The sequence below is a fragment of the Amphiprion ocellaris genome, chromosome 12 (genome assembly GCF_022539595.1).
Source record: "Amphiprion ocellaris isolate individual 3 ecotype Okinawa chromosome 12, ASM2253959v1, whole genome shotgun sequence".
NCBI classification, from domain to species: Eukaryota; Metazoa; Chordata; class Actinopteri; family Pomacentridae; genus Amphiprion; species Amphiprion ocellaris.
In genome coordinates, this window is record NC_072777.1 from 4,817,675 (window position 1) to 4,838,456 (window position 20,782).

Genomic DNA, 20,782 nt, shown 5'->3' on the forward strand with positions numbered 1-20,782 from the left:
ACACTATCAGCAGCATATGGGAGTGTAGTTATGTGTTCTGGACTGGAGACTCACTTTCAGTTGGACATCTGGATTGGCCATCATCACTTACTCTCATTTTTGAATGAAGGCCATTTTTAGAAAAATGAGATTTTCTTTACCACACGCATGATGTACACGTTTTACATCCCCACACAGTAAAGACTAACATAGCTAACTGAGCCTCTGACCACTGGCTGTATGTTAATGAAATCTGGCTGTGGAAGGAAGCATAAAGGAGGAAATGAAGGGACGAGATGTTATTTCAGAAGGGAATGGTTTTGGGGTTTGTCTTCTCCTTACTTATTAATCACCTCCCTTTTTTTCTTTCCCTTTGTTGGCATCTTACGCCTCTCATCTTTCTCATTCCTCTGCTGATGAAACTTTGTAAGGTCCCTCTTCTCTACCTCTCATTAAAAACACAGACAGGACAATCCTAACAAAACTTCTCATTTAGGCCTTGGCTGGTAAAACACCGTCTGTGTCTGCACGCCAGTTCAGCCATCACTTGACGGACACTTGAAACATCCAATTATTGGCTACCAGCAAACAATTATTCGCATTATTCACCCAATCGTCATTCAAGGCCGGCAATTAATGATGGCTCCAGCCAACCATGAAGCAGACATGATGGGCGCATTAGAACAGCAGCCGGGGGTGGCGATGTGGTGAAAGAGGAGGCGGATGTTTGAGCATGTTGTCAACAGGCCTGATGACAAATGACCAGTGCTGGTTTCTCATCAAGCTGATGTCTGTGTTATTCATGGAGCTGTGTCTGATTGAATAATGCACTTTCAAAAGAGAGCAACAGGATTAAAGACAGCTTTTATGTGGAATTATTGGCCTTTTTTTTCCTCTTGGATTTGATGCACCTTTGGATCCAGTATTGCTGAAGTTTTCACTCAGTGTGATTGGGCTTATTGATCAGCGGCTGATCGATCAATCTATGAATCGATCAGTCACCTTCACCCGTCTTGAGCTGTGATTGCTTTCAGCCTTGAATATGAGTCAAGGCTTTTATGTGTGCTCTAGTTTTTTGGTACTCTTTGTACCTCCAAGAAACACCAAAGTTCAGCACTTCGATAAGCCTCGTAAAAGGAACGCCAGCTAATTGGAACTGTTTCAATACAGCAGATTATGTTACAGGTTCTTTGGAACAGTAGATTGTAAGACTGAAGGTCTTTAGTTTTCTGCAGGATTTCTGTCTGAGGACACTCCATTCGTTTCCTATTTGAAGTCATCTCTCTTTTGTGTGTTTTCTCAGTTCCTGGTTTGAGTTAAAGGTGTTTATGAATTTTTTTTGCTCATGAATGCATCTGAGAGGAAACATTTTTTTTTTTTAAAAAGGCGCGGTGCTGTTTCAGAAGTTGGTAGCTGCTTATGGGACATAAGAAAAAAGACTTCCACTAGTCTGGCTGATGCTGACATAAAAGCCGTCTGGTGCTTTGAAGACGTGAGCCTTTTGAGGACTGAAGCAATGCATCAGCACTTTGTCGGGGGCTACATCTACAGTGCTGCTGCTGAGGACCAAACACACGGCAATATTTGGACAAAATTAAATGGGAAAACTACTGTCCTGTCCACTGAGATGTTTCCAGAAAGTATTTATCAAAATCCGCATTATTGAATGTCTCCCAAAGTGTGCATGTGTACAAACAGAGACATAGTATCTGGTATAGAGGGACCCAAAAAGATTCCAACAACATTGCTGTTAAACATGACTCCGATTCCTTCTCTTCTATTTTTTAAACAGAGAGAGACATGCAGGCAGGCAGAAAAGTGAGATGGAGACACCGAGGGCAAGAATGAAAAATCACAGATAGTCATCATTATCTAGCTCCAGTGCTCCCAGCGGTGGAGCAGATCAATACACTGTACCCAGCATGGCTCTGCAGTGGAACCAGCTCCACAAAGCCTCTCATTACTGCCTACACTCTCATCACTGCACACACACATAAGCCCACACACTTTCACACACACCCAGCTGCCGGTGCATGCTCACACATACACCGCTCACACTTGCAGACATGCCTGTGTTCACATTGTTGTTTCGCTGTCAATCTTCAGTCAGTCACGTTGCCCACATGCCGCACATCCGGACACGTGTTTGGAATGTTACACAGCTTGGTTAACTGTATTTTTGAAAGAATTTCAATGAATCCGAAGGCAGTGACCATTCCCCACCCCCCACCCCTCTTTCTTTCTTTCTTTCTTTCTTTTTTTTTTTTTTTTTGCCTGAACACACCTCTTCCGGATTAGAGACTGCACAGACAGCTAGTAGTACACATCGAAGGGGTTTTGCAGAGTAAAGCTTAAATCCATTATTTTCCTTTAACATGTCAGGCTCGTCACTTTCACACGTTGTAGATGTGTGCACGCGTGTACATACGCACTTCCGATCATTCCAAATCCCAATCTCGATGAAATTAGGTCATAATATTTACTGTGTTAACGAGTTTCTATTTTTGAATAATTAACATGGAGTTAGTGGGATTTGAGGAGGGAATTGGGTCTCAATATAATCCTCCAAGCCTCCAGTGAATGCAAATATATTTTATGTGAGACTGGTTTATCTCTATTCTGCTACTGGTGGTACGACAGATGGATTAGAAGAGCAGCTCAGGTTTTCGGGTATCTTTTAACTGTGGCTATTGTGTGCGCTTTGTGCATGTTTATGTACATGTACCACTGCTGGGGGGGAGGTGGGGGTGGAGAATGTCATGCATGTCTGCCCTTTTTGGAGTTCTCCCAACAGCTCTTCAGCTCTGGGGAGCCACTCCAAGAGTCCTCCAGCCCCAGTGATTTGCATTCACCGTAAAGTTCAACAAGCCAAAAGGCTGCTGCTGCTGCTGCTGCTGCTGCTGCTGAACAGGGACACACAGCTCTGCTTGTTTTCTCACTCTTAATCAAATGAATGGCAGGCTGTTTGCGCAGCAGTTTGCAGACTTTCGTTGTCTTTATCGTCTCCGCCTGGTGCATCTGAAATGAAATTGGTTGCTGTCTCGCGGGAGGCTGGAAAAGGGGGCTAGACAGTCACCCTGGGAGAGTGGAAACCTGATCCCGGAATATACAGCCGTGTGTTTCGGTGTGTTTTGTGTCACTTCCTCGCATACACACCAGCGCCGGCACGCCAGATGTTCTTCCGTGTTTTATAGCTAGCTGCCCCAGGAGAGAGCAGAGCCACCTGCTGGAGGAGCTCTGCTGTGACCTTGAATATCTATAGAAGCATCCGTCTGCTTCCCGTACGCCTCATCCTGCTGTGTTACATTAAACCTACATCACACATAGCCAACTGGTGATGTAGCCTGCTGATTAGTATCGTCGGCTCATAGAGGCTGAATCCACAGAAAGAGGAGCCGGATTTTCTTCCTGGTTTGATGAGGGCCTTCTTTTCTATGTGAAGTAGCCGAGAGAACCTCCATAAAGCCTTCAGTCGTTACGTCGTTGCAGTGTAAGTCAGTTCTAAATGTCAGAATTGTCAGTCTAGAAAACTTTGAAATAAAAATATCTATCAAGACAAACATGCTCTAGATGTGTTTTCCAATGCAAATCTGACTGCTCAGGCTGCCACAACACATAATCGGTGCAATAGGTTGTCAACCCCTCGATGTATTAGTGTGATGCCAATTGAAATGAGAGACACATTGTGTATTTAGGCTCCTTTCATCTTATTGTCTTACATACCCAGCCCTCATATTTTGGTGACTATTGCCATGGCAACGTGTCTGTAAGGAGTCAGGAGAGAACAAGCGAGAGATTAAAGGACAGAGAGAAAGAGAATGGACCGGTATAGAAAAGAAGGAATCAGAAGACTGAGCAGAAGGAGATGTGGCGGATTGTAAAGATCGAGATGGAAAGAGGGAAGTGAAGAGGAGCATTGATATATGTGAATGTTGTTCTTTCACTCGGTTATACTGCCAATAAAATGCAGCACCTTGGATAGGGTTTCTTGTAACTGCTGCACACTTAAGAGTTCTTTTCCTCTCAGTCAGAGAAACAGAGAATAATAAATAGCAGACAGTGTATCTGTAACCACGACACAATATAAGTTTTATCTGACTTCCTTTTCTCTGACTGTGAAGAAATGATACTCAACCTCAGGGGGGTTGTTCGCTGGATATGACTATGTGTTTGTACAAAATCCTGCCTGAAAGAATTTAGGACCACGCTGTTGCTAAAGGCTGATCTTCACCATTATTTTCACTGAGTTATCTTGTCTGCTTTGTTGATTCATTGTTTAGCTGTGAGAAAGTGGTGAAAAATGACATCCTCAAATGACTTGTTACAGCCACAATGCAAAGATATTCAGTTTACAGTCATAGAGGAGTACAGAAAACCCCAAAAATCTAATTTGAGAACGTAGAATTACTTTTCTTTTACTAAAAAAATAATTCAAACCAATTGTTCATCAAAATTGTTGCTATTAATCATTGCAGCTCTACTATGGAAATGTGTCAGTATAGGTCAGAAGACTTGTGCAGTATCTATGTTTGTTAGGCGTAGAGAGTAAATTTTGTTCAGAATTTTTCATTAGAGAATGTTAAGATAGATGGAAAACACCTGATTTAGAAATTAACGTTCTCTAAATCTTCATGATGAAGCTTGAGTTGAGATTTTTTTTGTCCTGCACATTTGATACTTAGGTAATGGTTGCCAGTTTTGTACCAAGAAGAAAAGTGGCTGTTTCATAGAGGAGTAAATAAACCCCCCAAAAAATCTAATTTAAGAAGGTAGAATCAGAGAATCTTGACTTTTCTTTTACTAAATAAGAATTCAAACCAATGAATTGTTCATCAAAATAGTTGCTATTAATCTTTGCAGCTCTACTATGGAAGTGTTATGTCAGTATAAGTCAGAAGACTGAAGGAAACTTGTGCAGTATCTGTGTTTGTTAGGCTTACAGGGTACATTTTTCTTCATAATTTTTCATTAGAGGATGTTACGATAGATGGAAAACACCTGATTTAGAAATTGATATTCTCTAAGTCTTTATGTAGAAGCTTGAGTTGAGATTGTTGTTGTCCTGCACATTTAATACTAAGCCGGTTTTGTAGCAAGAAGAAAAGTGGCTGTTTTAAATAGGTAATTACTCGTATATGATCAAATGGTTTTGTGCCACTTAGATTCCATTTATTTTCATGTGAATTGAACAGTAGACATCTAGGTTTCTAAATGAGCAGCATACTTTCAAAACTGAACTCATGAGCGATGATACAAGTGATTGCATGGGTTAAAACATGCTGTATAGTCATTTGAAACTCTTTTGCAGTTCAGTGTATGTGTCTTTTATTTTGCAGACACAAACTGCTGGCTGAAAACAGCAGCCTTAATTAAATTCATTTGAACAAAGTGAAAGAAATAGCACTTTCATGCTTCCATATTTTAATTTCTACTTTAGTTTAACAGAAGTAAAGTTGAAACATCCCCCTCTGGGTTTTATTATATAAGCCATTAAATTAAACAGAGTGTAATCTTTCAACAGGAGGGTGGAAAATAGAGATGGCCGCCTCAGAAATAACTCTGTGTTTTTGTTCCTTTGATGAAGTAGAAGAAATTGCGTGGATATGTGTGTTTGTGTTTCCCTGCTGTGTTGCTCTCCTTTACACAGGAACTAAGTCCTGCTGTGCCAGCATGCTTAGTGAAGCCCACCCCACCCCCTGCAGACACACAAACACACACTCACATATGCACACACCGCTAGATACACACATGTATAGTATAAGTCTGCTTACACACGGCATGCTGCACACATTCATACAGCCCAAGGAGCGGCGGGTTACAGTAACAGTATTTTCAGTTTTCCTAGTGCTCCCAGTAAAGGAACTGATCTAAGCTGTTTCCCATTGGCATTAAATATGCATTAGTCCCAGCCTTTCATGTGGGCGCTGAGCTGTGTTTTGTGTAAGAAGTCCTGGGGATATTTTCTGATACTTGGAGCCCACCAATTTTTTTATCTTCATCTTTTAATTAAGAAGGAGAATGAGGTCTGCAAGAAAGCGAGCTAATCTTTATTAAATGGAATTTCTGGGACGCCGCAAACCCTGGGCTCCACGTTCCATTATTTCTCATCAATTAACCTTGAGAAACCGAGGGAAGGGACCACACAGAAATAATACCAGGCATTAAAAAATGAACAGAAGGGGTGACGCCGCCTAATAGTCAATCAACCGCTCACCTGTTATGTCTCATTCTCTTTGGATAATGCCGAGCGAGGGTCTCGTCGCTGACAGAATCCCATTGTTCACACTGTCAATAAGCTATCGCCAGCTCAGTCAGGACGCGCTGCTTGTGGGCTTAGAAGCTGGTTCTGTCTCGTGTAATGACACAGCAATCAATCATTTTTTGACAAGTGTCTATGGGAGGATGGGGGTTCTGGGCCCACGTTGTCCATGCCGGCTCCCCAGGAAAAAGGTGAATCCTAATCCCAGCACTCTAGCTGCTGTGGCCACCACTGGTCGCTCTTATTTCCCCTCTCCTGGCAGGTTGGCCCTCTGCTGTTCTATTATCCCTCTATCTGTAATTAAAGGCAGCCAAGGGGAACGGAGATGGAGTGAGAGAGGAGAGGAGCTCAGGATAGGTGTCCATATTTCACAGGGAGGCTAGCTGACAGGACACATCTAAGCCTTTCCATGGCTCAAGGGTTTTGTGTAATTAGACCATTACAGTGCAGTTTTTTACCGTACAGACGAAGCAAATGATTTTTTAGTTTTTCCAAAGAAATCTCATGAACATTTTCTGATCTGATCTTTAAAAAACTGAACCCTCTGAAGCCCAAATAGTTTCTGGTCATTTTGAATCCTGTCACATTTTTACTCTCTCCACACCTCTATGGAAACGGCACAAAGAAGTCAAAAATATCTTCTGTGCAGTAATATAATACAGTTCGAATGTCATAAATCATAAAAACAGGAAAACAAATAAAAGTTGATGCACCATACACAATATTTCTCACCTGTATGCTCTGTGTAAACACAGCCTGCAGTTCAGCCTAGTTCAGTGAAAAAGTCCCAGAGCTTTTGTCACGTGACTGTCGGACACAGATAAATCACTAATGACATTACGGTTCTGTGGTTGAGATTTGAATTTTTAGATTTTACAGAATCTAGGTAGTTCAAATGCCTTAATTTTGGCAAAATTTTGAATGATGAGTGTAGGATTAAAGAAACAATGTCAAATATTATTATTTTAAGCTCAGATTTGGCTAGGTCTTTTTAAAGAAAGGTGCGTCACAGATGAGTAGTTCAATCATCAGTTAAAAATCTAACAATTCTTCTGTTCTTACAGTTTCTGCCTCTAAAAATGGTGTCATTTTGGCCATTTTTTTTTTTCAAAAGATGGCCTGCTTTTCAATCTTGCTTGTGGGTTTTGGGATTTGCAATGTTAAGAGAAACCAGTATTTACCACTGTTTATTGTGGGACAAGACCCAAACCATTGCTGAAATAACATCATTTGTACATCCTGAAATGCCCGATTTTCTACCAATTTTTATTTCCTGCTCCACACTACCAAATGCTTTGCTATTGAGCTTAAACGTAGTGTCTGAACAAATGCCCAGCGCTGTCCATTTTCTCTGGAGAATTCATCTTGTCACAAATGAATAGCACGCTCTTGTCCAACGAGTGTGCCTCCTTCTTTGTGGCTGTGTAGGTGTGTGCAAATAAAGGTGGCACCCCACAATTCCATCCTGTCGACACACGCTAAGACTGTAATATCACATACTGTGAGCGCAGCCTGTTCACACTCATAAATCGCACTCTCTCCCCAATTTTTTACATCCTCCCTCTGAAGTGCTGCAAATTTTATGTCAGTGTTTTGTGAGTGTAACCCCCATGCCAGGGCTTTGTCTGTGGGCGCACGCTGGCTAGAATTGAACAAGATTGCAACCTGTCGCAGTAATGGGGTCTCTGACCCGGCGAGGCCATCACCACGGTGTGTTGTGTAGGCGTGTGCGGGTGCATACGAGCACACAAACCTTCCAATGGAGCCTCAAGGGCATGGCTTAGCTGCCATAAACAAGCAGCTTTTGTTATCAGTAAGGCACTAAATATTGATTATTTTAAATGGCTATCGCATTACACTCATGAACATACATTGATTGCACATCCTTGGGTTAATATTGTTCGATTTGGTTTTTGAAAAATGCGAAACCATTAGCAGGGCATGAAGCAAACAGCCATCTGTAAAATCTTATTTATCTCCTGCAGGCCCCCTGGAAAAAGCACTGCTTCATCTAACTGACATGAAAGGAGGATTCCATAAATGACAGACTTTTAGTCACCTTGATATGAATTGTTGCATTTAAAGCCATCATTCATCAAATAACCCCAAACCATACAAAATAGAGAAACCTCTAGTTTTCCAGGAAACTTTGGATTCATTTCTTGGTAGTTTTACCCATCGGTTGAGTTACAGTCCATTTACAGAAAACAAAACGTCAGTCACACCAGAATAGACCCCATCAGTGTTCTGCTACAGTGTAAACCACCGTACCTTTCAGATCCAAGACTTTTTACCAATGTACAATCACACTGTCTGCAGAATGTACAACACATCATTAACTGTGGTCTACCTCTGGTTATTTAATACACTGTTTCTTCTCTTAGACTGCGAACTCCCCTCACTGGAAAAGCCTTGAGGGTATAGATAGTTCATGTATACCGTTGCCAACATTGTGTGAGAATTTTACAACCAACGTCAGCACTCATTCTGAGATGAACTATATTTTACCTCAGTTTTTTTTTTCCCTTGTCTATTCACTCCCGAGGAGTTTGGCCTTCTTCTGTTCTCCCCGAGTTCCTCCAGCAGCTGCAGAGAAGCGTTGATCACTTTGACGTTAGAACGCCTCGCTCACCGTGGGTGTAAATAATCAGATTTGTGACAAGAAAGCAGCCAGTCAGAGGAGGTGAGAATTGGATTTTTGAACTCTGATTGTATTGGTCTGATCTGAATACCGTTCGGCTGATAAAACAGCATGCCTCCCCTGTGCTCATGAAGAGAAACTGAATTACTAATTTGAGACAGAGTCGAGCAAAGATTACAGCAGATTCGCTGACTGGCAAGCGGACTCACGTGGTGGACCAAGATGTGCGCATCCCATCTTTGCCAGGCTTGGCACTCATGCTGAATGAGTGAAAGCATCTTATATTCATCAGGCTGCTTCACAGAGAAAGAGCTATTCTAATGTTGTACACCCCAGGGAACCATAATGATCTTAAAAAAAAAAAAAAAAAAAAAAAAACGGCGGTTTTACACACTCACCACAAACTGGGGAAATGAAATTGTCACGATGTCAAGCAAAATAATTATAAAGATGTAACCCGAAGGTGATGTTGACTGTGAGTTTTTCACATTTTATAGACTACAACCTGACATTTCTCAGCTTTTTCATTGTCACTGGAAACAGGGAAACGGTGAGGAGAAATAGTCGGAGCGGGTGAAAAATTGAGCAATGATGTGCGCTCTGACGGACGGAATTTTGTGAAGCCTATACAGACGCAATACGTCAACATGATGAAACGCTGTGGAATTGAAACAGCAAAGAAAAGGAAGAATAAGAGTGAAAGATTACTCACCTGACTTCAACCTACTACTGCTGAGTGCCTGGTCAGGGAATTCCAATTCCTTACATACCAGAAAAACAGATTTCTTGAGGTTCTTCCCAGCAATTTTTTTTGTCACGTTTCTGTCAGGGCTGGACAGTGGTTCAGTGGTTAGCACTGTCGCCTTACAGCTAGAAGATCCCCGGTTTGCGTCCTGACCTTTCTGGGATCTTTCTGCGTGGAGTTTGCATGTTCTCCCTGTGCATGTGTGGGTTTTCTCCGGCTTCCTCCCACAGGCCAAAAACATGCTGAGGTTAATTGATTACTCTAAATTGTTTGTAGGTGTGTCCATGAGTGTGATTGTTTGTCTCTATGTAGCCCTGCGATAGACTGGTGACCTGTTCCCCTTGTGCCCCCTGCCTTCACCCCAAAGCTCATGTCCACTAGATGCGTTTTTCCCACATGTAAACGTGACGCATCTGAAAATCACCTGCTTGACGGGCGTGTACTTGAGGCCAATAGCTGGTGTTCAACTCCTGCCGATCTTCTTCTCCAACTTTCCTGCCTGCCCCTGATTAGACAAACGCATCGACTCAGGAGCTGTTTGCTCCTGGATTTCAAACCAGACCAACATGGCGGCTCGGTCACAAACTTTCTCTTTTTTTTTTTTTTTTTTTTTACAAAAACAGTTCAGCAAAAAGTATTTTCTGAAAGCATTTGAGGTCAGAAATAACCTGTGCAGTAGCTGAGTCTGTCCTCGTTTTAGTTCACCAACGGCTAGTTTAGACGTTTGGCAAAAGTTTTGCGATGCCTTGGATGCACCAGATCGCAGCTTGAAACGCACTACAACTGGACCAGCATGCAACCTGTGGTGTGTTCCACATGAAAAGAAAATGAATGGGATGGGATTTTTTATATCTTTTTTTCCTGTCATATTTCAAATTCTCTCCTTGGATTAATCCCATAAGTAAGATTTTATTCGTCCGCATTCCCATCAAAATCAAGGCTAAAGGTATTGAGCGTTTTAATAAATGAGCTCCCCGGACCTTGACAGAGCAGGAGATGGAGCGGATTCGGCCCGAAGGCGATCTTGAATAGAAAGAGCAGGAGAGAGAGCTTGATCTGTCTTTATGCACTTTTAATTACACATGGCTGGCTGGGCTCCAATCCCCAGAGAGCCAAGGTGAAGCACATTTCAAGACCAGGGAGGGACTGGAGCGAGGCGGGAGGATCACTAGCCAGTTAAAAGGGGCAGGACAGGGTTAATTCAGCAGATGCGTTTACAAGAGCCACGGGCGGCTGTCAATCATTCCTCAGTATTTGGACTGACACGAAGCGAAAACAACTGTCGAGCCGGGCCACAGGTTACATGCACATCGCAGCCGCTACACTCATAAATCCAGCGTATTCCATATAGGATTGCCTCACGTGTTTTATAACATAACATGCATACATTTTTCCGAGACTGAAACTCCCATGTGGAATTTTTTTTTATTTGGAAGAGCAGCTTAGTTGCATTATGGTGCCTGGCTTTCTGCAGAAAATGAAATCCGATGACTGATATTGTCCTTTTTGAGCTCTGACTTGAATCTGACAGGCAGGCAGTCAGTGTTGTTGGGTAATATGAGCAGACAGACACGGTGTGCAGGTATATCTGCTATGACTGATGGATCAGAAAGGCATTTTGCTGTCGATATTCACACTATAATACTCATTTTCTGTAAACTGCACGTCCTCATTCATACACATATTGACAAAGGGTCCAGATAGATTCACAGTTAAGTCATATTTTATGTGTATGGCTCAATATTGCAAATTTCCTTAAGGGAATTCCTCACAATCTATACTTTTCTGTCCTTCTCACTGATTCTCTCACACACTCTCACATGTATTTCATCGATACACATTCCAGCAGTTCAGTTCTCCGAGCAGCGAGAGCCGAGGCAATAAGACTCTCACACAGAGACGCCTTTTATGTATCGGGAACCCTTCATTCACATGATTCTCACCTCCCAGAACTGTACTTTACGACAGGACGAATGGTGTAACCTCCAGGCAATGTCAAGGTGAAGGAAACGTGTCAGCGCCTCCCCAGTGAGCTTTTTTCCTCGCTCCGGCTCTCTCCAGTTAATGACTCGAGTATGGAGAGCTTTACCTCGTCCAGGCCTGGCCAGATGAGCCCAGAGGAGACGGTCAGCCTGTAATCACAGCCAATCATCGGCTCTCTCCCTGGATTTCTGCTGCTCTGGACTGAATGGCATTGGGCCCAAACCTGTGATTTTGAGCTGCAAGGTGGAGTGAGACAAAGGAAAAAATGTAGAGAATGAAAATGAAGATTTCCAACACAGGCAAAGAAAAGATTCAGGAGATGTTTGCAGTCTTTGTTTAGCCTGTTAGCATGCTAATACTTGCTGATTGGCACAGTTGATGCAAATATCATTGCTATGCATGCATTGGGCCCCTTTCATATTTTGACTTGATAATGGTGGTTGATAAAAAAATTCTGCATCACCAGAAGTTATGGTAATTTATTCTGATGAGGACATAAATACAGGTTCTAAATTTCATGGAAATCCATGCAGTAGTTCAGATGTCTGTCAATAGTTGAAGAGACAGTTTTGCTATAATCTAAATAGTGTAACCTCTGGTGACCATGAACTTGTATGCAAAATGAAAGAGCGATTCATTCAAGAGATGTTTAAATAATTCAATCTGGACCAAAGCGCAGATTGGAATTCTTAAAGTGTGGCTAACTATTAATGCTACACTGAGTTAAAGTACAACAGCTGTGAAGACACCCTCTAGTTTAAATAAGTCTCAGTTAAACACACCTATTAGCTGCACACAGACAATAACAAACATCTATGACTATGTTTCAACAACGAGAAAGTATATTTACGGTTCTCCTGCTCCATATTGGATCCAACAAACCAGCAGAGAGTGAAGTAAATAACCAGATCAATCTGCACTAGTTGACTTTCTGCTGAAGCCCACCAGCATCTCGACCCCCTGGTGAAGCTGCCACCCTCCACATTATGTAAAAAGCACAATAAAAAACCTACCACGCAGCTTGACATGGTGGGCCCAGCCGCCGTGACTTCTCGACCCTCCAGGCTAATTCTAATGGAGTTCTGCTTCTTCCAGCTCGCCTGTCTCTCTCCATCAACTCACAACAGCCCCCACATCGCCTGCAGCGCTGATAGTAATATGGAATACAGAATGGTTGCTCATTTCAGTTTACAGCCAAGCTTTGCCGATGCCACTCAAAGAGAACGAGAGCACGTCTCCGCAACTGCCACCAGACCGACTACTGGCCTTGATGGGCAGAAAATAACCCCTGCTTTTATAGCAACGCGCATGCCAGCTCTTTCTTTGGAGCTGCAAACTTCAACATTGTGCTGCGCAGCGATAGTGTGTGAGAGAGAAGCCTTGGACTGTTTGTCTCTAACCCTCAGTCCTACGTGCTCTGTGGTTGAGTCTGGTTGTCTGCTTTCTGCTGTGGTCTTTCATCACGTTCACTCCCTATTCTGGCATGCCTACCAGTATAGTATCTGTGTGTGTCTCTGTGTGTGTGTGTGTGTGTGCAGGTAAGACCAGAACTTTACTGCCATCTAGTGGCCTGAGCAGCTACAACCCTTTTCCGTGGGGTCAAGGAGATTACGAGTCTAAATAAAAAGGGAATAGATGTTCCTGTACAGTTGCTGTGTGTGTGTTTGTGTAGGTGCAGGTTGGTACCTCATTAATGGGAGTCTATATTGGTGTAGCAGGTCAGTTAAGTCAATGAACAGACACTAATTCTTCTCCAGAGCTGTGCACTGCCACTTGTCACACATTTGCATATAAATTGCTTTAAATGTGATGTTGCTGCTAAATTCCTTAACCCACCACTTGTTTAAAATTCATGGATGCTTTTGAATTTTGTCAGGCACGGATGAGCTGTCAAAAAAATCCTTTGATGCAGTTAAAAAAATTTTTTCAAAAAGCTTGCAGGTGTGCATGTGCATAGGCAAAGGCATTTGGTCTGAGATTTTGTTGAATTCTCTCATATTTTGTCTCTCTCTGAAGCTCTCCCTGTCTGCTCTTTCTCTCATTTTCTCTTTGTGCATGTGTGTGTTCAGACTCATTACCCCGTCTTTGCTAGCAGATGGTGAAGGGAGGCTTGTGCCAGTGTGTTGCAGGCCTGGATGAGCTCATATACAGTAGCTGTCTGTGGTCACAGTCATCTGTATTCTTAACCAGTCTGTGCTACAAGGGCAGGAAATATTAAGAAAAGTTTCAAACCGTGGCATTCTGTAGGAGTATACAGTAATGTTCTGCAGCAGAGTCGACCCATTTCTGACCTTTTCATCACCGTTAACAAACTCCACATAGCGACATTCTTTTGGATGTATCACAGACTCTTATAGGCAGAAGATAAAGCCACACTCTCGTTCACACACACTTTTCGTCTTGGCGCTGCTATCTTTTGCCAGTGGGTGATCAGACTTTAGACAAGTACTCTTGTTCTGAGTTAATTTGTGTCTACTGGTTGATTGTTTGCCTCGGGAGGAACAAGGATGGCGCTAAAAGTAATTGAATGGCCTATTTACATTCTGCTAATTGATTCTGCGGATTTTGATGATTTTTTTTCTTCGTGTGTGTGTATGTGTGTGTGTGTGTGTGAGACAGATGACAAAGCACATTGCAGACCAACAAATACACCGTTTATCCTCAAATTAACAGAGTTTATGCAATTATCTAACAAAAATGTGGACACTTACATGCATATTTAACATTTTAACCCCTTCAAGAAAAGCTGAAAACTATCATTTCTTTCCATAAGGACTCTAAAGAAGGGATGTTCAGAAAATTACAGTATGTCAGGTTTTTTCTTTATGTTGAAAAATCCTACACCTGATATTTTTTTTTCCAGTTTATAAAGACCTTGATATAACACAGACTAGCTTGCAATTCGCTCGTAACTCAGGTGACCTGCACAGTCATGCAATCAAAGCGAGCAGCAGCGTAACAGCTCAGCCTGCAGCAGCAGTGGAATGCATCGACTCTTTGATGTCCCCGTACCTGCCACTACACAACCTCTTTGCAGCATACGCGGCTATAATAAACATGTTTCAGAATGTGTCTGTATTGGATGCATCTTTAAAGCCTTCTTTTGATACTAACCCCCTGATACAGCCCTTTAGTTTGCCTGGATTAAAAGAAAAGCCCCATGGCCTCTTGTTTATATATATATACGATCAAGGGAATGCTGTAGGGTTTCATTAGCCGTAATTAAGGCTCAAACACGTTTATTTATTTATTTTAATACTTTATTTAAGGTTTTTAACTTTACAAAACATGCCACAACAGGGCAACCATTGAACATAAAAGAAAAGAGGAAGAAAAGGAAAAACAAACCAAGAGTAAAACAAAACAAAACAAAACAAAACAAAAACAAAAGGGGAGGCTGCCAGACAGTTATACAATTACATAAATATGCTTACAGAGAAAACATAGTTGCAATAATTAAAGTAAAGCAAGTACCATGTGAAAAGTTTAGTCAGGCATCACACCTGACACTAGCCAAGAAAGGTCCCCCTCAAACACATTTATATTATGATTAGAAGTGGCTCATCTGACCTGGTTTTGTAGAAACTGAATCATTCAGTGGCTCAGAAACATGAAAAATATTCAACTTCATGTACAGGAAATGTGCTGTCTAACCACTTGAACAGAAGAATGTTGACCTCATTTTCTCAATGTTCCTTCATGTGAATGTGTATACACTCCTGAAAATGGCCTGTTTACGTATTTTGGTCACGCTGCACATCCTTGAGATTCTCTTTCAGCATTTTTCTTTCACTTTGTGTTTACGTGAACCTCTGCACTGTGTTTCCTTCTCTAAATGTTGTGACGGCAGGTCTAAACAGGATGCAGGTCAGCTATAATACTGGTTTATACAAGAGATATACAGGTTGAAGAGTGTTGCTGGCCTCTTATCAGTGTATTCATGCTGTTTGGATGAAGCTAGACTGCTGCTCTGCAAATATTCGGATCTAACCCTCTGAACCTCGCCAACTGGATTAAAAGCCATGTTGTCATTTCAAAAGAATATCACAATTTTATCGATTGTCAGAGTCAGAAACCATGAAAACAAATATTTCCTTGAACATGTCATGTGCCTCGTGTCAGCCTGTTGGAAAACGTAACCAAACCTGAGCTTAAAATTGTGATACTTCACCAAATTTACTTTATTCCACGTGTCTCCTTTAAAAATTCTTCAAAAACTAACCATTTCATTTAACAAGATTCTGTAAAAATTCTGCACTCCTTGCAGCATCCGTCTATGTCTATTGAAAGGCATGTTGTTGTTTAAAAGTTTCACCACAGAAACTGAAAACAAAGATTCGCTTTTGTTAAGGTCATATATTCTTTACTGCCCGTATTAATCATACTACTTGCATTATTCTTCGTTATTAATCGTAATATTCGCATTATTCCTCATTGCTGTTGCCAATCACCCTATTATTGAATATATGCTTGCTTTATTCCTTTCTATTCTTGTTAAACATAATACTTGCTTAATACTGATCTGCACATCTCTTCTTCAAGGCCTTTGGAACGATTTACTGTTTCTAGCATTCCTGTCGTACATGCTGCTACTTTGAACATTCCCATGAGACATACTGATAACGCTATACTGATTTACAGATTGTTTGTAAGTGCTAATAAAAATGAGTTGCGTTGACCTGTGTAGGTAAGAGGGTCTCGAACATTACCTCACACTAGTTGAATTGGGCTAAATCAAAGTTGAAAGAAGACAGGTCAACAGAGGGCAAAACACACCTACCTACATTCACTACCCCTACGGACATACCTGTCTGATACACACACCAGCACACACACACATGCTGTACGCACACCCTTACACACCACACACTCTCACAGTCAAGTGCTGAAGGCCACTGAGACCAAAAGCTACTGTGTTAAGAACTGACCAACAATCAGGACTGAGTTGGAGACAGTGTGTCACCAGGAACTGTGATGATCTTATATGAAAGAGGCAGAAGTCAGCGCTTGATGATGATGGTACAATACACTTTGTTAAATTAAGATACATGCATCAATCACAGTAGGGAGGGACTGTCTTGCAGGATCGTGTGCCAAGAGACTAAAGGACAAACCTGTGCACCAATGATGAGGGGGCTGAGATAAGAGCGGTTCCTCTCCAACAGTTTTTGACCCATGAGATTGTTGCACATTTTCATAAATACACCCTGTACACTGTGAATTGCATCTGTCACTGGGAAGAAGCCTTCAGATGAACACTTTTGTTAACTGTAGTCCACTGAACAGTAATGGTCCTTCATCAAGCTACTTGTTGCGCAGTGAAGAACCTGAATTGAGAGAAGTTGTTAGTCTTCTATCTCAAAAAACGAGCACGCTCAACACTTTGATTCCTTTAACATATCACACCTCATGAAATTCACTGTTTTCCACGTTTCTCATTTAAAAATTCACTAACAAACATCCATTTAATGTCACAAGATACTGTAAAAAATACAAAATGAAAATTATACGCTCCTCGCCACATCCAGCCATTCATAACTCGGCTGTGACAAATTACAAAAATTCAGGGACTTTTGGTTGAACTGCAGGCTGTGCTTACACAGAGCAGAGGAGGCAAATATGGAAACATATCAAAAAGCTAAGTAGCAAAATATCTAAAGTAAGTAGAGGGGCATTTTTGAGTTCTCTGATTTGTCATGAAAGTTGCACTAGTAGTCCTTACAGCTGAGCTATACAACTTGCTTCATGCTGTTTTGTGTATCAACGGTCTTTTTAACCACAGACACAAGCTGACCAGCTAATATGTGATCACATATTTTCAGAGGATGCAGTCAACTCCAGTTATGGCTCCATAGTAATTTGAGCTTCCACTGCTTTAATATGTGTGTCTGTATGGCCGTGATTTGTTTGCTATTTGTCCCGGTGTCAGTGTCTGTTCACCATCACTGTGGTGTACCCTGGCTTATTTGGTTCTGTCAGCAAAACTGGCTTTGGTAAGCTGTGTCCTGGAGGCTGGATTTGGGGATGAGGAGAAGAAGTTGATCTGGTCTCCATCCAAGCCCATGTCTGTCCTCCCCCTTCCCTTCCAGTTCTTTTCCCTTTTTTTCCCTCCCTCATTTCTCCATCCTCCTCTCCCATGACCTCAGGGAGTCCTCAGGAGGTGCAACGGTCCAAAATGGGATGATATTTTTTTCTCCCTCGTCTTCTTCGGTCGCTCTCTCCCGAATTAACATCGAAAAAACCCCAAACCTCACTGCTGAGTGACTCATTCAAATAATTGTTGCTTTTAGCTGTATCAGGTTACTCTTTTCTCTGACTCTCTCTCTTCTTTTTTTTTTTTTTTGCTTTTCTTCGTTTCCCCCAGTACAGTGCGGTATCTGGGCCACTTGTGAATTGGGGCCTTTCAGTGAAAAAGGCAGAAAAAGAAAACAAAAAAACAAGTGACATCAGAGAGGGAGAGAAAGAGAACCTGAGCAGCCCTATAATTTTCTGCTCTGTTTCTATGATTGCATATATGACTATAACAGTCCTCCCTCTAGCTGGCTCACTTCGTATGTGCACACATCTGTCTGTTCGGTGTCTTATTTTGGCTTAGATGTATCAAGGTGGAGCTCGGAATTGTTGTCTTTTTACAGGAAGACACGTTTAAGTGAGCCTATTTATAAGTGGATAAGAGAGACAACAAAGAAATGTATGTTTGCGTGTGGAATAGATGGCAAGAACAAAGGAGATGGAAAAGGAAAGGGGAGTGTATCGCGAGAGGATTTTGAAAGAAATCCGAGACTTGCTGAAACATTTTTGGATCCAAAGTTGAGGGGTGGGAAAGAGCAAGACATGTGGAGTGAAGGATGAGATCCCTCCCTCTTTCTGCCTAATCGGAGTTACTGTTGACTGTCCTATAGCTGTAACCCTCCCTGCTTTTCCCCTCCTCTCCACGTCCCATGTGAGCAGCAGCCTGATGACTGGACCTCTCTGTGTGTCTTTGCTTACGCTTTGCTGCGCTCCGGCAGACATGCATTGTTCTCCACTGTACACTACTTGTTGCTGCCATTCTCAGAGACTTAGGCTGCCGTAGCTCTGCAACAACTGGAAAAGACTGGAGCGGTGAGTGCTGAGATTTTTCCTTTTTCAGGCTTTTGTTTGGAGACAATAATTGGTGAGAGTTGAGGTGATATTTGCAGCTCTTAAATGAGACAGTGAAAGTTTGGCACTCTGAAAGAACGTAGAGAAACTTTTGTATTGCTGCCGAGTGATATGCTCTGGTAGTGAGAGCCTTTTCTTTTCTTTTTTTCCCAGCTCTTCTCTTGTTTCCAACTGAATAGCTCTCCTTTTCGCTGACTCACTCTATTAACTTAATTCGAATGGCTCCATGCTGTGTGGGTGTGTTTAGTGTACATGTGTTTGCCATTGTGTACAATTTCAGGAGTAATTTTCCACAATTACCTCGCTGTCCTCTTCCATCTTGGCGGTTGTTTCAGTCAAATTTAATCGCTCGCTCCCGTGTTACTACTCCACAGCCTAAATGTGGGACTTTATCAAAAGACGGGTTGTGGGGGAGAGGAGAAACAGAAAAGGGAGGAAAGACGGATGCTGGCGTACAGCTGTTACTCACTGTTTGTCCTCGCTCTCTCAGGTCCTTATTGATTTTTCCTCCTCTCTACTCACTGGATGAGAACAATAGCCTCATGCCTGGCCAAGACCCCTAGTAAATAAGCCAGCTAAATATCAACACCAGCAAGATGTCGTTCATTGATTTGCTTTTGTGCGCGCACACACTCGCACACAGACACACACAATTGAGCCTTGTCGTCTAGAGGGACTCCATTGTTTGGTGGGCATAATTGTTTGTGTGTAAGTGTCTAAAGGCCTTGTCCAAAAGACCTTGGACAATGAAGCCTGTCACCAGAGGGATGTGGATTTCTGTCTCCCTCTCTCTCCCCTCTCCTTTTCCTGTCCAAGTTCCCCCCTTTCACATCTGGATCTCCCCCACCAGCTGACAAGGAACAAGGGAGCGGATGGAGGGAGGAAGGAGGGGTGGATGGTGAGAGGGGGAGAGAGAGGGATAGAAATCGGAGGAAGGCCAAAGTTCCCCCTTTGCTTAGACTTCCCTCTGTGCAGGAAGAACAAACTTCACAATGTCATTGTGAATGCTCCATGTACAGCATGTGAGGAAACCCAACGGGAAGCGCTGCCTCACACACACATGTAGGAGCTCATCAGCTTCACATGTGTGCATATAGCAAGCTCATACATGATTAAACGTGGGTAAATGCGCATACGGTCTATTCCTGCAATTGCACCAGGCTCAACATCGTGACTGTGAAGCCAGTGTTGATCCCACTGAGCTGCTGCAGCGCTGAGCTCAGAGAAGAAAGTGCTGGAGGGCTTTGGCCTTAGCGTGTGTCAAGTTTTCAATGGGAATTTTTGCACAAGGCTTTTTAGCTGTCAAAGCGAGCTCTGTTCTCTGTCAGTCTCTTTACCCCGCTACCTTCCGGCTCATCCGTCCATAGCTGGACTCTGATGAGGCTCCCTGAAGTTGCAACCATAATGAAAAGCTCTCGGTTGGCCTGGATTTGATTTATATCTCCCTTTTTTTTCACTCCCTCTGCCAGATGAAACTGTACATGCCAACTGTTGCGATGTTCTGCCAGCGCTGGGCAAGCGCTCGCCTGCTTATCCAAACCAGGGTCGGGGCCACAGTGCCATGGCAACAGGTGTATGTTGATGATTAATATTAAGCGTTGAGCGAGGCAGTATGGCTTCTTTCAGTTCTTCTTTGCGTCTGCTTTGGAAGTCTGCTCTTTTTGGGAGGGTGGTAATGATTGGGACGGTGATAAAACACCAGCCTTCATTTCCTCCCCAGCCTCCCAGGAACCGCCTGAGTGTGCAGTTTGTGCCATATGTGCATGTGTCATTCAGCCATCTCCCTCCCTGTCAGTGCAGCTGGTCTGCGTCTGCCTGTGCCGCTGCTTTTTCCAGCTTCTTCCCGGCTGTTAGCTACGCCTGCATCTCTGCGTGATGTACAGGCGAGGAGGGATGATGTTACACTGCAGGTGGCACTGAGGTCACTGCTGAGTCTGAATACCCTCTCTTTGTGACCTGGCATCAGCGCTAGTGCTGTTGCTTCTCATGTAAAAGTCTCAGTTTTTGCTTTTTTTTTTGGTAAGTTTGTCTT

General features: G+C 42.6%; 1 protein-coding gene across 4 annotated transcripts in view; it reads left to right on the top strand.

Moving 5' to 3' along the window:
• The window catches only part of sash1a (SAM and SH3 domain containing 1a), a 183,232-nt gene that overhangs the window by 83,571 nt on the left and 78,879 nt on the right, over nucleotides 1-20,782 (top strand). Inside the window, exon 1 of one of the 4 annotated variants that reach the window (XM_055015808.1) lies at nucleotides 18,558-18,711. The exons of the other annotated variants lie outside the window; for them this stretch is intronic. The gene's annotated coding sequence lies outside the window, so the exon portion shown is untranslated. Of the gene's footprint in view, nucleotides 1-18,557; nucleotides 18,712-20,782 lie in introns of those variants that run through there. 4 annotated transcript variants of the gene reach the window in all.